This window comes from Cyprinus carpio, chromosome A7, assembly GCF_018340385.1.
Source record: "Cyprinus carpio isolate SPL01 chromosome A7, ASM1834038v1, whole genome shotgun sequence".
NCBI classification, from domain to species: domain Eukaryota; kingdom Metazoa; phylum Chordata; class Actinopteri; order Cypriniformes; family Cyprinidae; genus Cyprinus; species Cyprinus carpio.
Genome location: NC_056578.1, coordinates 27,000,332 through 27,016,964, shown reverse-complemented (window position 1 = coordinate 27,016,964; position 16,633 = coordinate 27,000,332).

Below are 16,633 nucleotides of genomic sequence, written 5' to 3'. Positions count from 1 at the left end.
AAGCGCTATGGTATCACTAGTCTATTTTGTTTCAGTGTTCCAGTAGCTCAACATCAGTTTGATTCCCAGACAACAAACATACTGAAAAAAATGGGACCTGGTTGCACTCAGTTTTTTTGATTAAAAGCATCTGCCAAAAGTGTACAGTAAATGTAAATGTTGCTTTCCTATAACAAGAGTATGAATATAATACAAGTCATGTTACTACAACAACTTTAATCATAAAGAATAAAATGTAAGAAATATCAGAAATGTAAAGTCATACGAACTGTTGTAGGGAAGAGAGGAAGAAGATTAGACACTTTTATCCAAAGTTATTTACAACTGAGAATAAGACAAACATAAGGATGCAACCCAAGCTCTAAATTCCCCTGTGAGCTATTTAATTAATGATATTGAGTGAAAAGTTCATTGAAATAAAGGTGGATTTGCCGTAGTGGAGGGATGCCAAAAGAGTTGTCACAGGAATGAGGTAAGAGATGTTATATTCAGTCCCTTTGTGTTGCGACTGATAGGATTGGATGAACTGTTTGTGTTCCTCATGTGAACTCCACTGTGAAGCCCACTGGCCACTTTATTAGGTACATCTTGCTAGTACGGGGTTGGACCCCCTTTTGCCTTCAGAACTGTCTTAATTCTTCGTGGCATAGATTCAACAAGGTGTTGGAAACATTCCTCAGAGATTTTGGTCCATATTGACATGATAACATCTCGCAGTTGCTGCAGATTTGTCAGCTGCACATCCATGATGCAAATCTCCCGTTCCACCACATCCCAAAGCTGCTCTATTGGATTGAGGTCTAGTGACTGTGGAGGCCATTTGAGTATAATGAACTCATTGTCATGTTCAAGAAACCAGTCTGAGATGATTTGAGCTTTGTGACACGGTGCATTATCCTGCTGGAAGTAGCCATCAGAAGATGGGTACACTGTAGTCATAAAGTGATGGACATGGTCAGCAACAATACTCAGGTAGGCTGTGGCGTTTAAACGATGCTCAATTGGTACTAAGGGGCCCAAAGTGTGCCAAGAAAATATCCCCCACACCATTACACCACCACCACCAGCCTGGACCGTTGAGACAAGGCAGGATGGATCCATGCTTTCATGTTCTTTACGCCAAATTCTGACCCCACCATCTGAATGTAGCAGCAGAAATCTAGGCTCATCAGACCAGGCAACATTTTTCCTATCTTCTGTTGTCCAATTTTGGTGAGCCTGTGCGAATTGTAGCCTCCGTTTCCTGTTCTTAGCTGACAGGAGCGACACCCGGTGTAGTCTTCTGCTGCTGTAGCCCATCTGCTTCAGGGTTTGACGTGTTGTGCATTCATAGATGGGATGTTGTTGTATTCTTTGGTTGTTTTGGTTTTCTGTTATTTGAGTTACTGTTGCCTTTCTATCATCTGACCAGTCTGCCCATTCTCCTCTGACCTATGACATCAACAAGGCATTTTCGTCCACACAATCTGCTGCTCACTGGATATTTTCTCTTTTTCTGACCATTCTCTGTAAACCCTAGAGATGGTTGTGTGTGAAAATCCCAGTAGATCAGCAGTTTTTGAAATACTCAGACCAGCCAGTCTGGCACCAACAATCATTCCACGTAAAAAGTTACTTAAAACCCCTTTCATTCCACATGCTGATGCTTGTTTGAACTTCAGCAAGTCATCTTCACCACATCTAGATGCCTAAATGCTGCCATGTGAGTTGCTGCCACGTGATTGGCTGATTAGCAATTTGTGTTACCAAGCAATCGAATAGGTGTACCTAATAAAGTGGCCGGTGAGTATATGTTGTACATGGAAAATTGCATTAATACACAGATACGCAATGTTTTACTTAAAATATATTTACTCAAAATTACTTAATTTGTAAATGGGAATTGTATAAATGTTCATTAATAACTTAATGAGAACATGTTGGTCTGTAGGAAGAATTTTGTCCCCAGTTGCTAGTCGGCCTCTATAAGATTCCATACTTGGTTAGAAGTAACCTTTCTGACAGACAGTGAGAGTAAAACAGACACATAATAGGATATTAAACTTTAACTACCCACTATTAATTCCAGCCATCTGGGAAAGAAATGGCCAACATTTCATGCTCACAATTTCATTTGTATCACATCAGAAAGGTGGAATTTATTATATTGTCTTTTTGTTTAAAAGGGTATCTACGGCACACACTAAAAAGTTGTTCCTCTCTCACTCTGGCTTTTCTCCATCTCTCGATCTTTAGCTCTCTCTAACTCTGACTCCATGGCATACGTCTTCATTTGAATGGCTTCAGTTCATGCCAGGCTGGAACTTTTATAGGCTGGGCTCTGTTTCTCCTAGAGAGCTGTAAACTGTTGCACAGACTAAAAAAAAAAAATAAAATAAATAAATAAAGAAATGGCGAGATCCCTCTTAATACTGAGAGTGATTTTATAACATGAGTGTTGAACAGAATTGGAGTTGTGGAACTGCACGACTTGCCAGCCAAAAATGGCACAGTTAGAAAATAGTCTGTCAGAAGGGTAAGTGTCTCTTGACTTTCATGACTTCACGGTGCCATTTTTCTGCTTTTAGTGAACTTATGTGCATAACTCATTGTTATTTTCAGTTTATTTCAGCACAAATGTATAAACATTCATTATACACACTACTTTATGATATGCTATACAAAACAAAACCAATAAATAAATAAATTAAAATAAAATAAATAAATGTCTGAATTCTTACTTTATGGTTACAGGCAAGTCTGATAACATTCCTTATATGAATTAATTGCTTTCTGTATTATTATTCTGTAATTTATTCAACCTTATGTCATTCCTAACCTGTATGATTTCCAAGCAACACACGCGCATAGAAAAAATAATAATAATAAAATGAATAATAATAATAAAATAAATAATAATATTTTTTGATTTTTTAAGGAAATACCTGGCCTTTTTTTTAATTTATTTATTTATTATTATTTTTTATTTATTTTTTTGGATCTAATAAAAGGGGGACTGGGGCTGTCAAGCACTAAAAAGTATCATAAAAGTGGTACTGATGAATGATGCGGTATATTCCATACTATAGCTTTATGCAAGGAAAAGTTAGCAAATTTAGTATATTCATTTAAAAACCACCTTAGAGTTAATAATATTAGTAGTGATGTCCAATTTGTGAATGAATCATTCTTTGAATCAAAATTTATCAATTAATTCTCAATTCTCAATTCTGAATGCAAATTGGACTGACATTTCTGAAGTTCAACTCACTGACTCAGTAATCAAAATGGGCAAAAGTTCATCAGAGAATAACAACTTTTAGTTTATTCATGTTGTTGTTATTTGAAAACAGCACAGTCTTCAGAATCTCTCTTTTTGTATTCCACAAAAGAAATAAAGATTTGGAACAACACAAGGGTGAGTAAATGATTAATAAAATCAATGTTAATTTTTGGGCGAACTACTACTTTCATCTCACCAATATCCAAAAAAAAAAAGATTCACAGTAAGTGTCCCATCTATCCCTGTGTTCTCACATCCTGTATATTCTGCTAACCATGTAGCAATCAAATGTTCTCCCACTTATGGGTCTTCCCACTTCTGACCCTGAGCAAGGGAGAAGGAAAAAACTGTCGGCATCAGTGTGGAAGAAATTGAATCTCATTTTCGAGGATCTCCCGGGTAGCTGATGTTTTGATGAGATGAGCAGTTGTCACGGCGAGGGCCATGGCCCAGGCAACAAGAAAAGATCTCTTCTTAACTAACCTGCACCTTGACAAGGCAATCAAGAGGCACGGGAGAGTAATTAAATGATAAGTTCATATTTGAGGGACAATCGAGTGGCGCAGACTCTCTTGTCACAGCTCCTGGCTGTCGTGATGAATACTCTTATTAGCAGCCGTGCTGCTCCCTGTCACAGGGGCCCATAACAGAGCCCCTCGGCACACCTGCTGAGACGGCTGCAGATAGCCCTCTGTAAGGACACCTGGAGGTACATAATGTCGGAGAATGACACGCACAAAAGGCAAAACATGGACGTGAAAGTCAACAAGTGGGATGGAGATAAGTCATGAGTGGGAAGTGCCAGGTTGAGCATGTTAACAGCTTGAGTCTGAGCAGGTATCAAGAGAAAATGGGAAAAAAGAAACTGCACGACTGACTGTTTTGATGCTCCGTAATTGAAGGTGGCAACCACTTCACTGCTGACTATGAGATACAATGTTTGTTTGGATGTGTCTCACTGATCTCCAGTGCACACTTTGGTTCAATCATGAGGTGGGAGGAAAGAACAAGAGCCACGTATGGTATTTATACAACATGGCACACTTCCCTCAAAGCTTTATTCAGCTTAAACATTTGGGTCACCACTAGGAGTGAAGCAAGCATCTCCTGAGCTCCGTTTGTGATGCATCTGATTGCAGTGGATCCCCCCCACCCCATCTGCAGTCCCACTTGCTGTAATCCCATGTTGTGTGCCACTGGCTCGGCAGGATGCCATTGTGATCCTCTCCCCATTGTGTCGACGGCATAAAGCATCCTCTGTTGTCTCGCCAACTTCCTCCCTCAAACACAGCTTGTGTTTTCAATGCTTACATCCCCCGTGCAAAGGAAAATAAACCTGGGCCCTTTGACTAGATCTATAACGGTGTTGTGTGAATATAAAGGGTGGGGAGTGTGCTTGAGAGAGAAAGTGGGAGGATGTGAGAGGCTGAGGTGAGTGAGCATTTGTAAGCGATACCCTCAGCCAAAGAAAACCATGAGTGAGAATCTGTAGATATGAGTCACTGCGATGATTGCATTTCAATATATATCCCAAGTACTTTTCCCTTTTAAACTGACGTCGTTGGCACTTATGGCCGCGTTTGAGTTTAGGGATCGGTATAAAGAAATAATGAAATAATAATATGGTAATATTGAGAGCTTGAAATGGCAGAAGGCCCCCGTAGGTCCTGCGGCAGATCATGGGGCAATAAAGTATGCCCCACTTCAGATTTCATGTTAATAAATCTGAACTCCAGAGACTCTGCTTAAATTGCACCTTTATATAACTTCTAAGTAAAGGTCACTCTTCTTTTTTAAGAGAATTTAAAGATCAAAATGGCTTCTCTCAGTGTTTCCATATTATACACCTCCATCTTGCTCGCACCCTTAAGCAGCATGAGGTGATATTTTTTTAATAATTTGTTCACTACGTGAATATATCCAGCTGAATAATTGTTCTCCAAACTGGGCTGAATCCAGATCTACAAAAATAGAATGTCATATTTTCCATCTCACCCTTTGTTCTTTTTAGTTTAACAGCATGACTCAGAGACCAGTTGTTGTATGGTTGTTGTATTAAGTGCCATACGTGGAAATCTCCAGGTAATTAGAGGGAAGGCCTGATGTGTTTAAAAGCTAGCAGGAGGGAGTGAGATGCTCACAGGGTTACGTTGTTCAGTCAATTCTGTGAAAACAACAACAGCAGCAGCAGGAAAACTGAAGTTTTATTGCAATATTGATAACATAATCTAATCAACAGAAATTACTTCTCAATGAGATGACAGTGACAAATGATGAACATCATTAAAGAATAAGTTCTCTCTCTAACACCCCCAAACACATGCCACTGACCAATGTGTTTGGGGGTGTCAAACTACAAATGACTTAATTATAGGGTGTACTTATAAACTGTCTCTGCATTACTGAGCATTATGTAATAATAATAATAATAATAATGACACATTTTATATAAAATAATATTAGAAAGTGTTGGCAGAGGGTGTTTTTCTCTAGTTAAAAATAAGAACAAAGAACATTGAGCTGCACATGTTGATCATCTGGATGATCAATTGAGATGTCAATCTGGAAAGAGTTTAAAAATAAAATTCTTCTCACACAATCTCACATCCTCATAAGCAAAAGCAATACTATAAAAAGGCCTGCTGCTGAAATCCTCCCTCCCTGCTCATCTCTCTCCCTCCCTGTCTCGCTGCTCTTAGCCCCACGGAGAGAGCCGTCAGAAGCTGTTTGTCCTGACGGCTGATGGATCGGCCAAAGACACTCGTCTCTGGGCACTTCTCTATATATCGTTAATTTAATGCATGATGACGTGGCCAATTACAGGGCGGCTGCACGCTCAAATAGCATGTCAAAACCTGTGTATCAATCTATTAGATCCTGTCTCTTCGTGGCATGAGTAGGCACCTTAAAGCAGTGGTGAGACACAGGGGAAGAGAGAAAGTGCTGACCTCATGGGGATCCGGCCTCTGATCTCACACAGAATAAAAAACAGCCTTAACAAGATATGCTAGCAGGTGAGCTTGCACCTTCCATCTGAATTGAGCGTTCATGTTAATGTGCATGTGATATCTAAGAATAATTAACTAAGAGTCAAGTAATGTCCAAACACAGGCAAATATACGTTGCTGTTCAAAAGTTTGGGATCAGTAAGATTTATTTATTTTTATTTTTTTTAAGAAACTTCTATGCAACAGTGATGCATTAAAGGGTTAGTTCACCCAAAAATGAAAATTCTGTCATTAATTACTCGCCCTCATGTCGTTTCAAACCTGCATAAGAAAAAGAAATAACGACTTTATTCAACAATTCGTCTCCTCAGCATCACCCTGTAAACAGCGTATTTTGTTCTGTGTCAGCTGCATCAGATATATCCGGATAGGATAGGAAGACAGCGATTCTGGCATGATGCAGCTGACACAGAACAGCATACGTTGTTTACAGGGTGCTTTTTTTTTTTTTGCGCACAAAAAGTATTCTCGTAGCCTCGTTTAATTGCGGATGAACCAATGATGTCACATGGATTATTTTACTGATTTCCTTGCTACCTTTCTGGACTTGGGAACATTTCAGTTGCGTTGCTGTCTATGGGAGGGTCAGACAGCTCTCAGATTTCATCAAAAATATCTTAATTTGTGTTCCAAAGATGAAGGAAGGTCTTAAGGGTTTGAAACGACATGAGGGTGAGTAATTAATGACAAAATTTTTGGGTGAACTAACCCTTTAAATATATCAAAAGTTGCAGTAAATACATTTACTAGAGATATTACTAGAAGTTATGAAAAGATAGTGCAAGATGTTGCCATAAAAGAAAATAAACATATCAAATAAATTAAACAAAATTTGGCTGAATCAAGTGTTCCACCACACCTGTCCTTGGCAAAAGGGCACAGGCTCCAGGGCTCTGGCATAGTCATGCCCCCTTGGGAGACTGGCATCTCACCCTGCTGTCATTCCACACGGACGCTCACACACCCTATTTGGGAATGATGCCCCTCTGTCACACTGATGAAAGTTTTGAATAAGTCCAGCTTAGGCTGATGAGATGCTGTATATCTGTATATATATCCTTATATCCAGGTGTGCATAATTATTTGGCTGGTTTTATTTTACAGATAAAATTAGTCAAAAAATATTAATTAATTAATTAATTTACAAAGTTAAAGCATATCATTGGCCAGTGAAATGCTCACTGGGTCAGCAGGGTCAGACAAAAAGAGGTGGAGAAGAAAAGAGACATGTTAACTGCAAAAGAATCAAGGTGAATAATTAGGTTTGAAACCATCAGGAACCATTTAGTCTCCAGCACCACCATTTTCCAAAACTGCAACCTACCTGGAGTCTCTGGGCGTGCAATGTGTCAGGTTTTCATAGACTTTGCTTGGGTAAAAAATCCTTAAAAAAGACCCTTACTTAATAAGAATAACATTCTGAAGTGCTGTGAAAAACATAAAGACTATTTTTTTTTCTTTTCTTTTTTTTAATAGGTTTTATGGACAGATAAGTTGAGAATGAATCTACTTGACTCTAATCACATCTACTTGTCACTCTTTCAAGAATTTGTCTTCCAGAATCTGGCAGTAAGTTTTCGGAGTTCATTTTTAGTCCATCTCCTATCCTGAAAAGTCTGTCTTGCAGAGATGGTCTAAAAATTAACCCCCAAAACTTACTGTCAGATTCTTGAAGATAAATACTGCTGTGCAAAATTCTTATGCCACTTGTATTTTCACCAAAAAAAAAAAAAAAACAACAGTTATTTCTATCTTTTGCTGTACTGTGTCAGTAGGAAATATCAGTTTACATTTCCAAACATTGCTTTAGCCATTAATAATAATAATCCAGTGAGATTTTTGTATGCAGAAGAAATCTGACAACAGTCAGTGCTCTACACAGAGATCTAATCTCATCATCATCCAGTCCATCTGGAATGACATGAAGAAACACAAAAAAAATCTCAGACAGACTAAATCCAGAGAAACACTGGCAATGTCTCCAAAAGGCTTGAAGAAACCTTCCTGCAAAGCTACAGTACTGTGAACAGTTTTAGGCACTTGTGTAATATGGGCCTGTCTGCATGTGCAAATTAAGCCCCTTTCACACAACGCATTGATCCCAGAAAATTGCTAGAGTGCCTTCTGTGTGAACGCAAACATGCCCCTAGATTGATCCCGGAATGGGTACCTAGTAACATTGCCGGGATCAGTCTTGGAATGAGCCCTGTGTGAACAAAAGCCAGGACCAATGCTGTAAAGGGTGTGTTGTGGTGATTGCGCATGTTATCATGCAACTTTTTTACCAGGTGTTTTGAAGGCATATCAACGTTCACGATGAAAAAAATATGTGCAAACTGGAATGAAGCAGAGATCAGGGAGCTCCTCACAATCCGCACTGAAGCTGAGATTGTTCGCAAGCTTAGTGAAACGGTATGCGTGACATTATACGTCATATCCTAATGTCACGTGTCTTTACAGGGTCATGGGATGTGTGTGAATGCATGCACAGATTCCGGAAAATCACTGGCAGTGTGAATGAGCCAAAATCAAACCATCCGGGACAAATCATGGGACACGTTTTCCAGAATCTCTGTGTGAAAGATGCTTTAGGGAGTCTATCCCGCAATAGCCCTCAAGCTCTTTTCTTGTTCGCTCTCTCTTTAGTCTTCCTTTCCGCCCTCTCTCTTGGGATTTCATATCTGATGGAGAGGCTGTAAAGTTTGTCTGCTTTAGCTCACTCACTCTTTGATGCTGTCACATTTGATTGACTCAGAAAGTTCTGGCCCATCAAATGCTTGCAAATGAGAAACCCTTGTACATGGAGTAACAATTGTGCAGCCAACAGCATCCTGTTTCATCCCCACCACAAAGCAGCAGTAACCTTGGCTTCCCAAACTAAATCCAGGCCCCAGTTTGTTGTGTCACTCACCTAGACTGGAACTGACCAAGAAAAGGAACTGAACAAGGTGATGAAGAGAACAAGATGATCAAGAAAAACTGGTTGTTCCAAAAGCAGATTGCTCTTGACTAGCTTTACCAGCAACACTTGGTGCACTGAAGTTTATGTTGGTATTAGGAAGATTGTGCACAATTCGGAATTGAATTAAGAATGCCAGCTGAATTTGAATCGAGGTAGCAAACCTGATGTAGAATTGTCATTCAAATTTAAATATAAGGAAGTAAAATTAAAATTAATGAAAATTCATATAACTTAAAATTTGTCTAGACAATCTTTCAGTGTTGGCTTGACATTTTTTTTTAATAATAAACAAACAAACAATGGTAATAAACTGGTCTAGACATTCAAGAAATGTATTCCTCATGCTAGATGTTGGAAAAAGTGATACATATGTAAGAAATGTATGAATGTTGAGAAATGATGCATAACTGGCAGTCTACTCCACACTAAGATGGCTGAAGATCTTGTTCTAAATATGTGACATTTGAAAAATCACATGATTGCAGAGCATGTAGGGCAAATTGCAGTCAAGATCCACAAAATCTTCAAATCTTCCTAAGCTTCCACTCGTTTTCCATCCACAGTGAGACTTCTGTCTTTTTCTCCAGTCCCAGATGCCTGTTTGCATACGGTGCTTGTAGCAGTGGCTCTTTTCTTCAATCTTGTCGCATTAGCATATGCTCGTGACAGCTCTGGATGCCAGTGGGTGGATCTCTGCACCTCTCGTGTGAGGTAGAGGGCATCGCTTGTGTCGCACTGTCTCTTATGTAAACTGTAGGCTTTAGATGGAGCTCAGCTGACGAGAGCCACGATGTGACGTGGCCTGGAGTGGACCCGACAGGCCCTGATCGCCCGAATGACAGAACTAATCTCCAGACCCGGTGCCATGCTCCGAACTGTGCTCTGATCAGCTCCCATTAGAACTAAACATTTTTGAATGATTTGGAATGAAATCAAAATCAATTTGCGCAGCCCTCTATTCCCAGCCGTCCCCCTGGGCAACGGGCCTTGTCACATTCTACTGTGCCGAAATTGACGTTTTGACACACGCATACAGGGGGAAAAAGCATGAGAGTAAGCGAGTGGGGGGTAGACGAATGAATGAAGATGAGAAAAGGCGAAGCCCGATGAAGATGAGGCGCTGGTAGTTTAGGAGTACTCCAACGTGTCACTGCTGAGGAAGGACAATCATGAGCTGTCAGTCAACTCATTTGCAGGACTGGAAGCCTTTAGCTTAGTGGAGAGTTTCCCTGACTCGTGGGGTTTGTGCCCATGCTCTTGTCCGACCCATGCTTCAGCTCAGTAGGCTAAGATTGACAGAGTGAGAGGAGACAGGTAACCATATGTACAGGTCTGTGATGCAAGGTTTGAATGACGGGATTTGTCACAAGTTTGGACATGGTGAAATGTTATTGGCAGGCCAGCTTTTGCCTGGGAATACAACTTTTTTTTCCTTTCCCCTGCCTGTGACATTGTACATCTGCCAGAGACATGCACGTCTAGGCAACAAGATGGGGAAGAGAGACAGAACGAGAGATTCGTTGTGTCTCTTTGCGTATCTGCATGAGATATATACGCCTGTGTTTGTATACGCTCACGTTCGAGCGTATATTTGCGAGTGTGTGCGTGTGTACATCGAATCAGGTCACTGTGAGGTGAGTGCCCTTATCAGGCATGCACAGAAGATGTCGTCCGTTTGCAGTGACACAGGCTGCGATATCAGGGCTCTGCTTGCAGGGGAGATGTACTCTTTGTCGTTTTGACAGTTTTGGGTGGGCTCAGTGCATTTCACGGTGCACACAGTGTGAACTTTGCTGAAGAACCGTCAGTCTCTCGCTGTCTTGTGGGGATTTCAATCTTAAACAAAACAGGGAGGGCGTAAAAGAGTGTGGATATCACACACAGGATCCGTTAATCAGTCCTAGTACTGTATCACTGCAAAAAGCTGATGTGTTTTTTTTTTCTTTCTTTTTTTTTTTTTTCTCTCTCCTGTATTGGAGATGTTATTACTACAGAAATGTTCAAAATAACTTCATAAATTGTAGGGAAATTAACTGAAGCCGGCACCCACAGGCAGACATGCGTTTAGCTGCCACCTCCATTGTTTTGTTAGAACACAAACATATGGATAATAACAATGATGTTGTTTACTTACCCATGCACTTGGGATGAAAATAAGTAGAGTGTCTTGGATCCATCTTGGTGTAATGAAATTATTTTTGGTTGACTTTACTTAATGATATAATTAGTCTTTGTTGTAATGATAATTAATTACTCCATAATTAAAGGTCCATCAATGGACATTAATTTAAAGTGTTGGCTAATTAATCTTTTCTTTGATGATTGCACCTGGATATGTGCTTTGCCTTAAGCAGATGTGCTGCTCATGGCCAGCCAGAGCAGAAACATCTGGAGCGACTTCACGTGTGTGATGATGCTTCCACTGGTCAGTAGCCAAGTGTAGATATGACACTCTTGCTAAATGAGCAAATCGGAAATGTCAGTTCATTGTATACTTGCTGACATTGAGGGCTAGGCTCGCTGGTTTGGGGGTCCATATGTCACTTTTGACCCCGTGGAGACGCAAAGCCTTCACTGTGATTAGTCATGGATGCACGCTTGACTTTAACATCCACTGAGAGGCGGAAATCTTGCTTGGATTTGTCGGATGGAGTTGTCGGATACTGTGGAACATCTTTAGCAATTGCACAGCAGCCAAGAAGAACACAGGAGTTTACAATTAGATGAAAGGTTCAGATGCTAATGTCAGCCACTGGTCAGAAGGTTTTTTTTTTTTTCCCTACATTTATATCTAGAAACCTACAAGCCAATATTTAAGCACGGTATGTAATATTGTCATATTCTATCTATCTATATGCATGACATTATCTGAGCACATTACAAAGCTATTCAACTTCAAATACATACAAATCCGAACACCTGTGTCAGAAAATCACTATGCACAAAGAGTTCAATTGAAGTACAGCCATAGCAGTGTTGCTGACATACGTTGCATTTCAGAAACCCTGAAAACATGTACATATATGTCATCTTTGCATGCAGTGTAACACAACGTAAAAGATAATAATGTTGGAAAAAACAAAAACAAAAAACATACAGTGTGTATATATATATATATATATATATATATATATATATATATATATATATATATATATATATTTTTTTTTATTTTATTAGTAAATAAAATAAAATAAAATTTTTTTAAATGTAAGGTAATAGGATAAGTGTTGAAGTTAGGTTCTAACCAGAAGTCCAATAAGCAGTAAGTACAGGATATACAATGTCTACAATATGTTACAAATCGTCGCTGCCCGATGAAACTCACGTATGTCCAAAACGGTTACTTTTCAGGAAGTGAAAAAAACACCGTATTTCAAAAGCAGTTGAATGTATCGTTGTCATACTTGGTACGGCATCTTTACATGTAACCATATTCTTGCCAGTGTAATGATATAATCCACATTTGACCAAAATTGAGTTTAAATGGACATACGTGCATATTTTACAGTAACGGTGGTCGATACGCGTTCTTCCGATCATTAATTAGAATGGCCAAGTCGCGTTTGACTAAGAAAAAAAGTTTGAATCTTATCAATGAGACTGAGTTTATTTACATACTAGCATGCAAACTAATCTGTGAAGAACTAGATTAGAACTAAACTGTGGAGAGCTTCAATGTCGTACTTTCGTCAGTCAGGTTCACAAATATAAAAATAAATAAAAATATTCGGTGACAATTACTTTGTCTAGACCATTTACCGATAAATAATAGTTGTGAATATATAATAAACTTGAGAACAGTTGTCAAAAACAAACGTTTGCTGATACTTTACCTCACAGTGTTATTCGGCTATCCAGTGCTGAGCTTCGATGAAACTTCACGAGACCGGCGAGATGCTTCCACAGGGCGGGAGATACGCGGCGTGATTGACAGCTTTGACACCAAATGGATATACGTGAAAATCAGATGACATGATTTCACAACTTTTCATTGGCCATTTAGATATGTGAAGCATACTGTATACGGAAATGAACCTGGACATTCAATCCGTCGAAAAATCTCAAAATCGGCAAAATGGACATACGTGGCTTTCATCGGACAGCGTACAATAAATATACAAATAAGGCAGTACTATGGACATAATTTACAGATTTTAAATACTATCAGCATGATATACAGATAGGGGTACTATGAACATACTATACAGATGGATTATGTATTAAGTGGATGTACACTATAAGCAGAAACTATGAACATATGAACATCATTTACACTAGTGCAATGGACAGTAAAAATAAGTGCATAGAAAATATAAAATATTCCAGAGTGCAAATGGATCATTCAGTATTCTGGGATGAACAGATAGTAGTGCAAGTAATTTGTTTGTTTGTAAACCAGATGTAGTGATGAGGTTTTTGGTGTGTGTGGAGGGGTGGTGGTGTTGGTGTGGGTGTGTGGGGGGGGGGGGGGTCGTGGGGGTGGTCAAGTGGAAGAGTTCTGTAAGGAGACAGCTGTAGGGAAAAAGCTGTTCCTGAATCTGCTGGTCCTTGCCCGGAGGCTCCTGAAGCGCCTGCCGGAGGGCAGGAGGTTGAACAGTCTATGGTCAGGGTGAGAGGAGTCCTTAAGAATGCTGCGAGCTCGAAGTAGACAGCGTTTCCTATGGGTGTCCTCAATAGCAGGAAGTGGTGTCCCTGTGATGCGTTGGGTGGTTTTCACCACCCTCTGCATTGCCTTGTGGTCAGCAGCTGAGCAGTTCCCATACCAGACTGTGATACAACTGGTCAGGATGCTCTCGACCGCACACCGGTAAAAGTTCACCAGGATGGCTGAAGACAGCTGGTTCTTCTTCAGTGTCCTGAGGAAGAAGATGTGCTGGTGAGCCTTCTTGACCAGGCTGGAGGTGTTTGTAGTCCAGGACAGGTCCTCTGAGATGGTGGTTCCCAGGAACTTGAAGCTGGAGACACGTTCAACAACCATCCCGTTAATGTGGATGGGGTCATGCGTGCTTCCTTTCTTCTTCCTGAAGTCCACAATGAGCTCCTTTGTCTTGCTGGTGTTAAGGAGGAGGTTGTTGTCAGCGCACCATGTGGCCCGGTGCTGTACCTCTTCCCTGTAGGCAGTCTCATTGTTGTCACTGATGAGGCCAATCACTGTGGTGTCGTCTGCAAACTTAATGATGGAGTTGGATCCATGCACAGGCTTGCAGTCATGGGTGTAGAGGGAGTAGAGGAATGGGCTCAGCACACAGCCCTGTGGTATGCTGGTGTTGAGTGTGATGTTGGTGGAGCAGGTGTGGCCTGACCTAACATGCTGAGGTCTGTTGGTCAGAAAGTCCATAATCCAATTGCAGAGGGAGGTGTTAATGTCCAGGTCTCCAAGTTTTGTGGTCAGCTTGGAGGGAATGACAGTGTTAAATGCTGAGCTGAAGTCAACAAACAACATCAGTACATATGTGTTGTTATCGTCCAAGTGTGTGAGTACAGAGTGCAGCACTGTGCATACTGCATCCTCTGTGCTCCTATTTCTATGGTTAGTGTGGGTCCAGTGTGGGTGGGAGGCAGTATTTGAGGTGTGCTAGGACCAGTCGCTCAAAGCACTTCATGACAATAGGTGTCTATGGGGTGCTATGGGGTGGTAGTCATTCAGGCACAATGGGGAGGAGTGTTTCGGCACTGGCACAATGGATGTGGACTTAAAGCATGTTGGCACAGTTGCTTGGGTGAGGGACAGGTTGAAGATGTCTGTGAAGACCCCTGCAAACTGCTGCTCTGCACTTGTCCTAAGCACACGTCCAGGAATGCCATCCGGACCAGCAGCCTTGTGTGCGTTGATCAATGTAGAGCCATCTGTGGAGGTGAGTTTAAGGGGGTGGTTGTCTGCTGAGTGTGTGATCTTGGTGGGCGTCTCCTTGTTGTCGCTGTTGAAGTGAGCATAAAAGTAATTTAGCTCATTAAGGAAGGAGACGTCTGTGACCGTTGGAGTAGAGTTGCTTTACTTGTAGTCATTGATGACCTGGATGCCCTGCCACATGCGTCCGGGGTCAGAGTTGGAAAAGTGTTCCTCTACCTTTAGCTTGTAGCAGTACTTGGCCTTTTTGATGCCCCTCCTCAGGTTAGCCCTGTATTTGCTGTAGGCCTGAGCGTCATCTGACCTGAAGGCAGTGTTGCCGGCTTTCAGCAGGAATCGCACCTCCTAGTGAACTCCCGCGACAGATAAAAAGGTCTACACTTAACCATGAGAAACTCTAGGTTAGCTGAGCGGTGTCTCATAACAATGACAGTGTTTGTACATCAAGCTTTGTTAACATAAATGCACAATCCACCACCTCTTGTCTTGCCGGAGTCATCTGCCGTTCTATCTGCCTGGAGCTTGTAGCGTTCCGGCTAGCTCAATAGCATTACTGGGTATGTCGCTGTGTAGCCATGTTTTTGTGAAAACAATGACATTGCAATCCAAAAGTCTCTTACTGTGGGTGATGCAAAGTCGTAACATATATAACATATAGTCGTAACCATTTTGTTCACCAGTGACTGCACATTAGCAAGAAAAATTCTGGGTAAAGAGAGCCGGAGTGGTGTTAGCTTTAGCTTAGCTCTTAGATCTCCGCGCTTCCCCCGCCTTTGTTTATGATCTCGACGCCGCCTGCGAGCACTTCCGCCTGGCCGGGTAGAGTGCTTAGCCTCAGGTGTTCTGGAGATCTCAGGGATGAGTCGAAGATTGGTGATAAAACTGTTGGAAAAGTGCTCACCAATATCCAAAAGCTCCTGTCGGGTGTAGGATGTTAAGGCAAAGCTGTTCAGTACGAACAGACCTGAGATGAGCAGGAAAAATACTGCAAAATTGCAAAATCTGAAGAGACGCCGAGCCTCGCGATGTGTATGCACCACCATCTTGGTATAATGTTCAACAATGCAAGTATATTATGTTGGTATACTGTAATGTTCACAAAGCCATCTTGGTCTAACAATATATAAAACACATCTGTGATATATAAAACACATCTGTGTGTCCCTCAAGATGAAATTAGATGAAATCAGTCACTTTTTCTTTACTAATGTTTACCCGTTTCAGCTACAGTAGGCAGGTGATTAGACAGAATGAGGGACAGTGGCAGCAAAGACCTCTCTCTCTCTCACTCTCATCGCTAATGAAGAGTCACATGCGTGCAGCACTCTAGCTTTGACAGACACAGTGTCAATCATCACCACGGAAACAGACCCCATGATGTCACCCAGCTGGCCCCACTCGACAGCTGATGGGCATCAGAGACAGAGCCGATTCCTTTCCTGCACTCTGATTGGCTGGATTATTCTACTGCAGTGCTAATGACTATGTTGCAAAATGGCTGTAATCTCATTATGGCAAAAACAACAACAAAAAACCACAGGATTTATTCC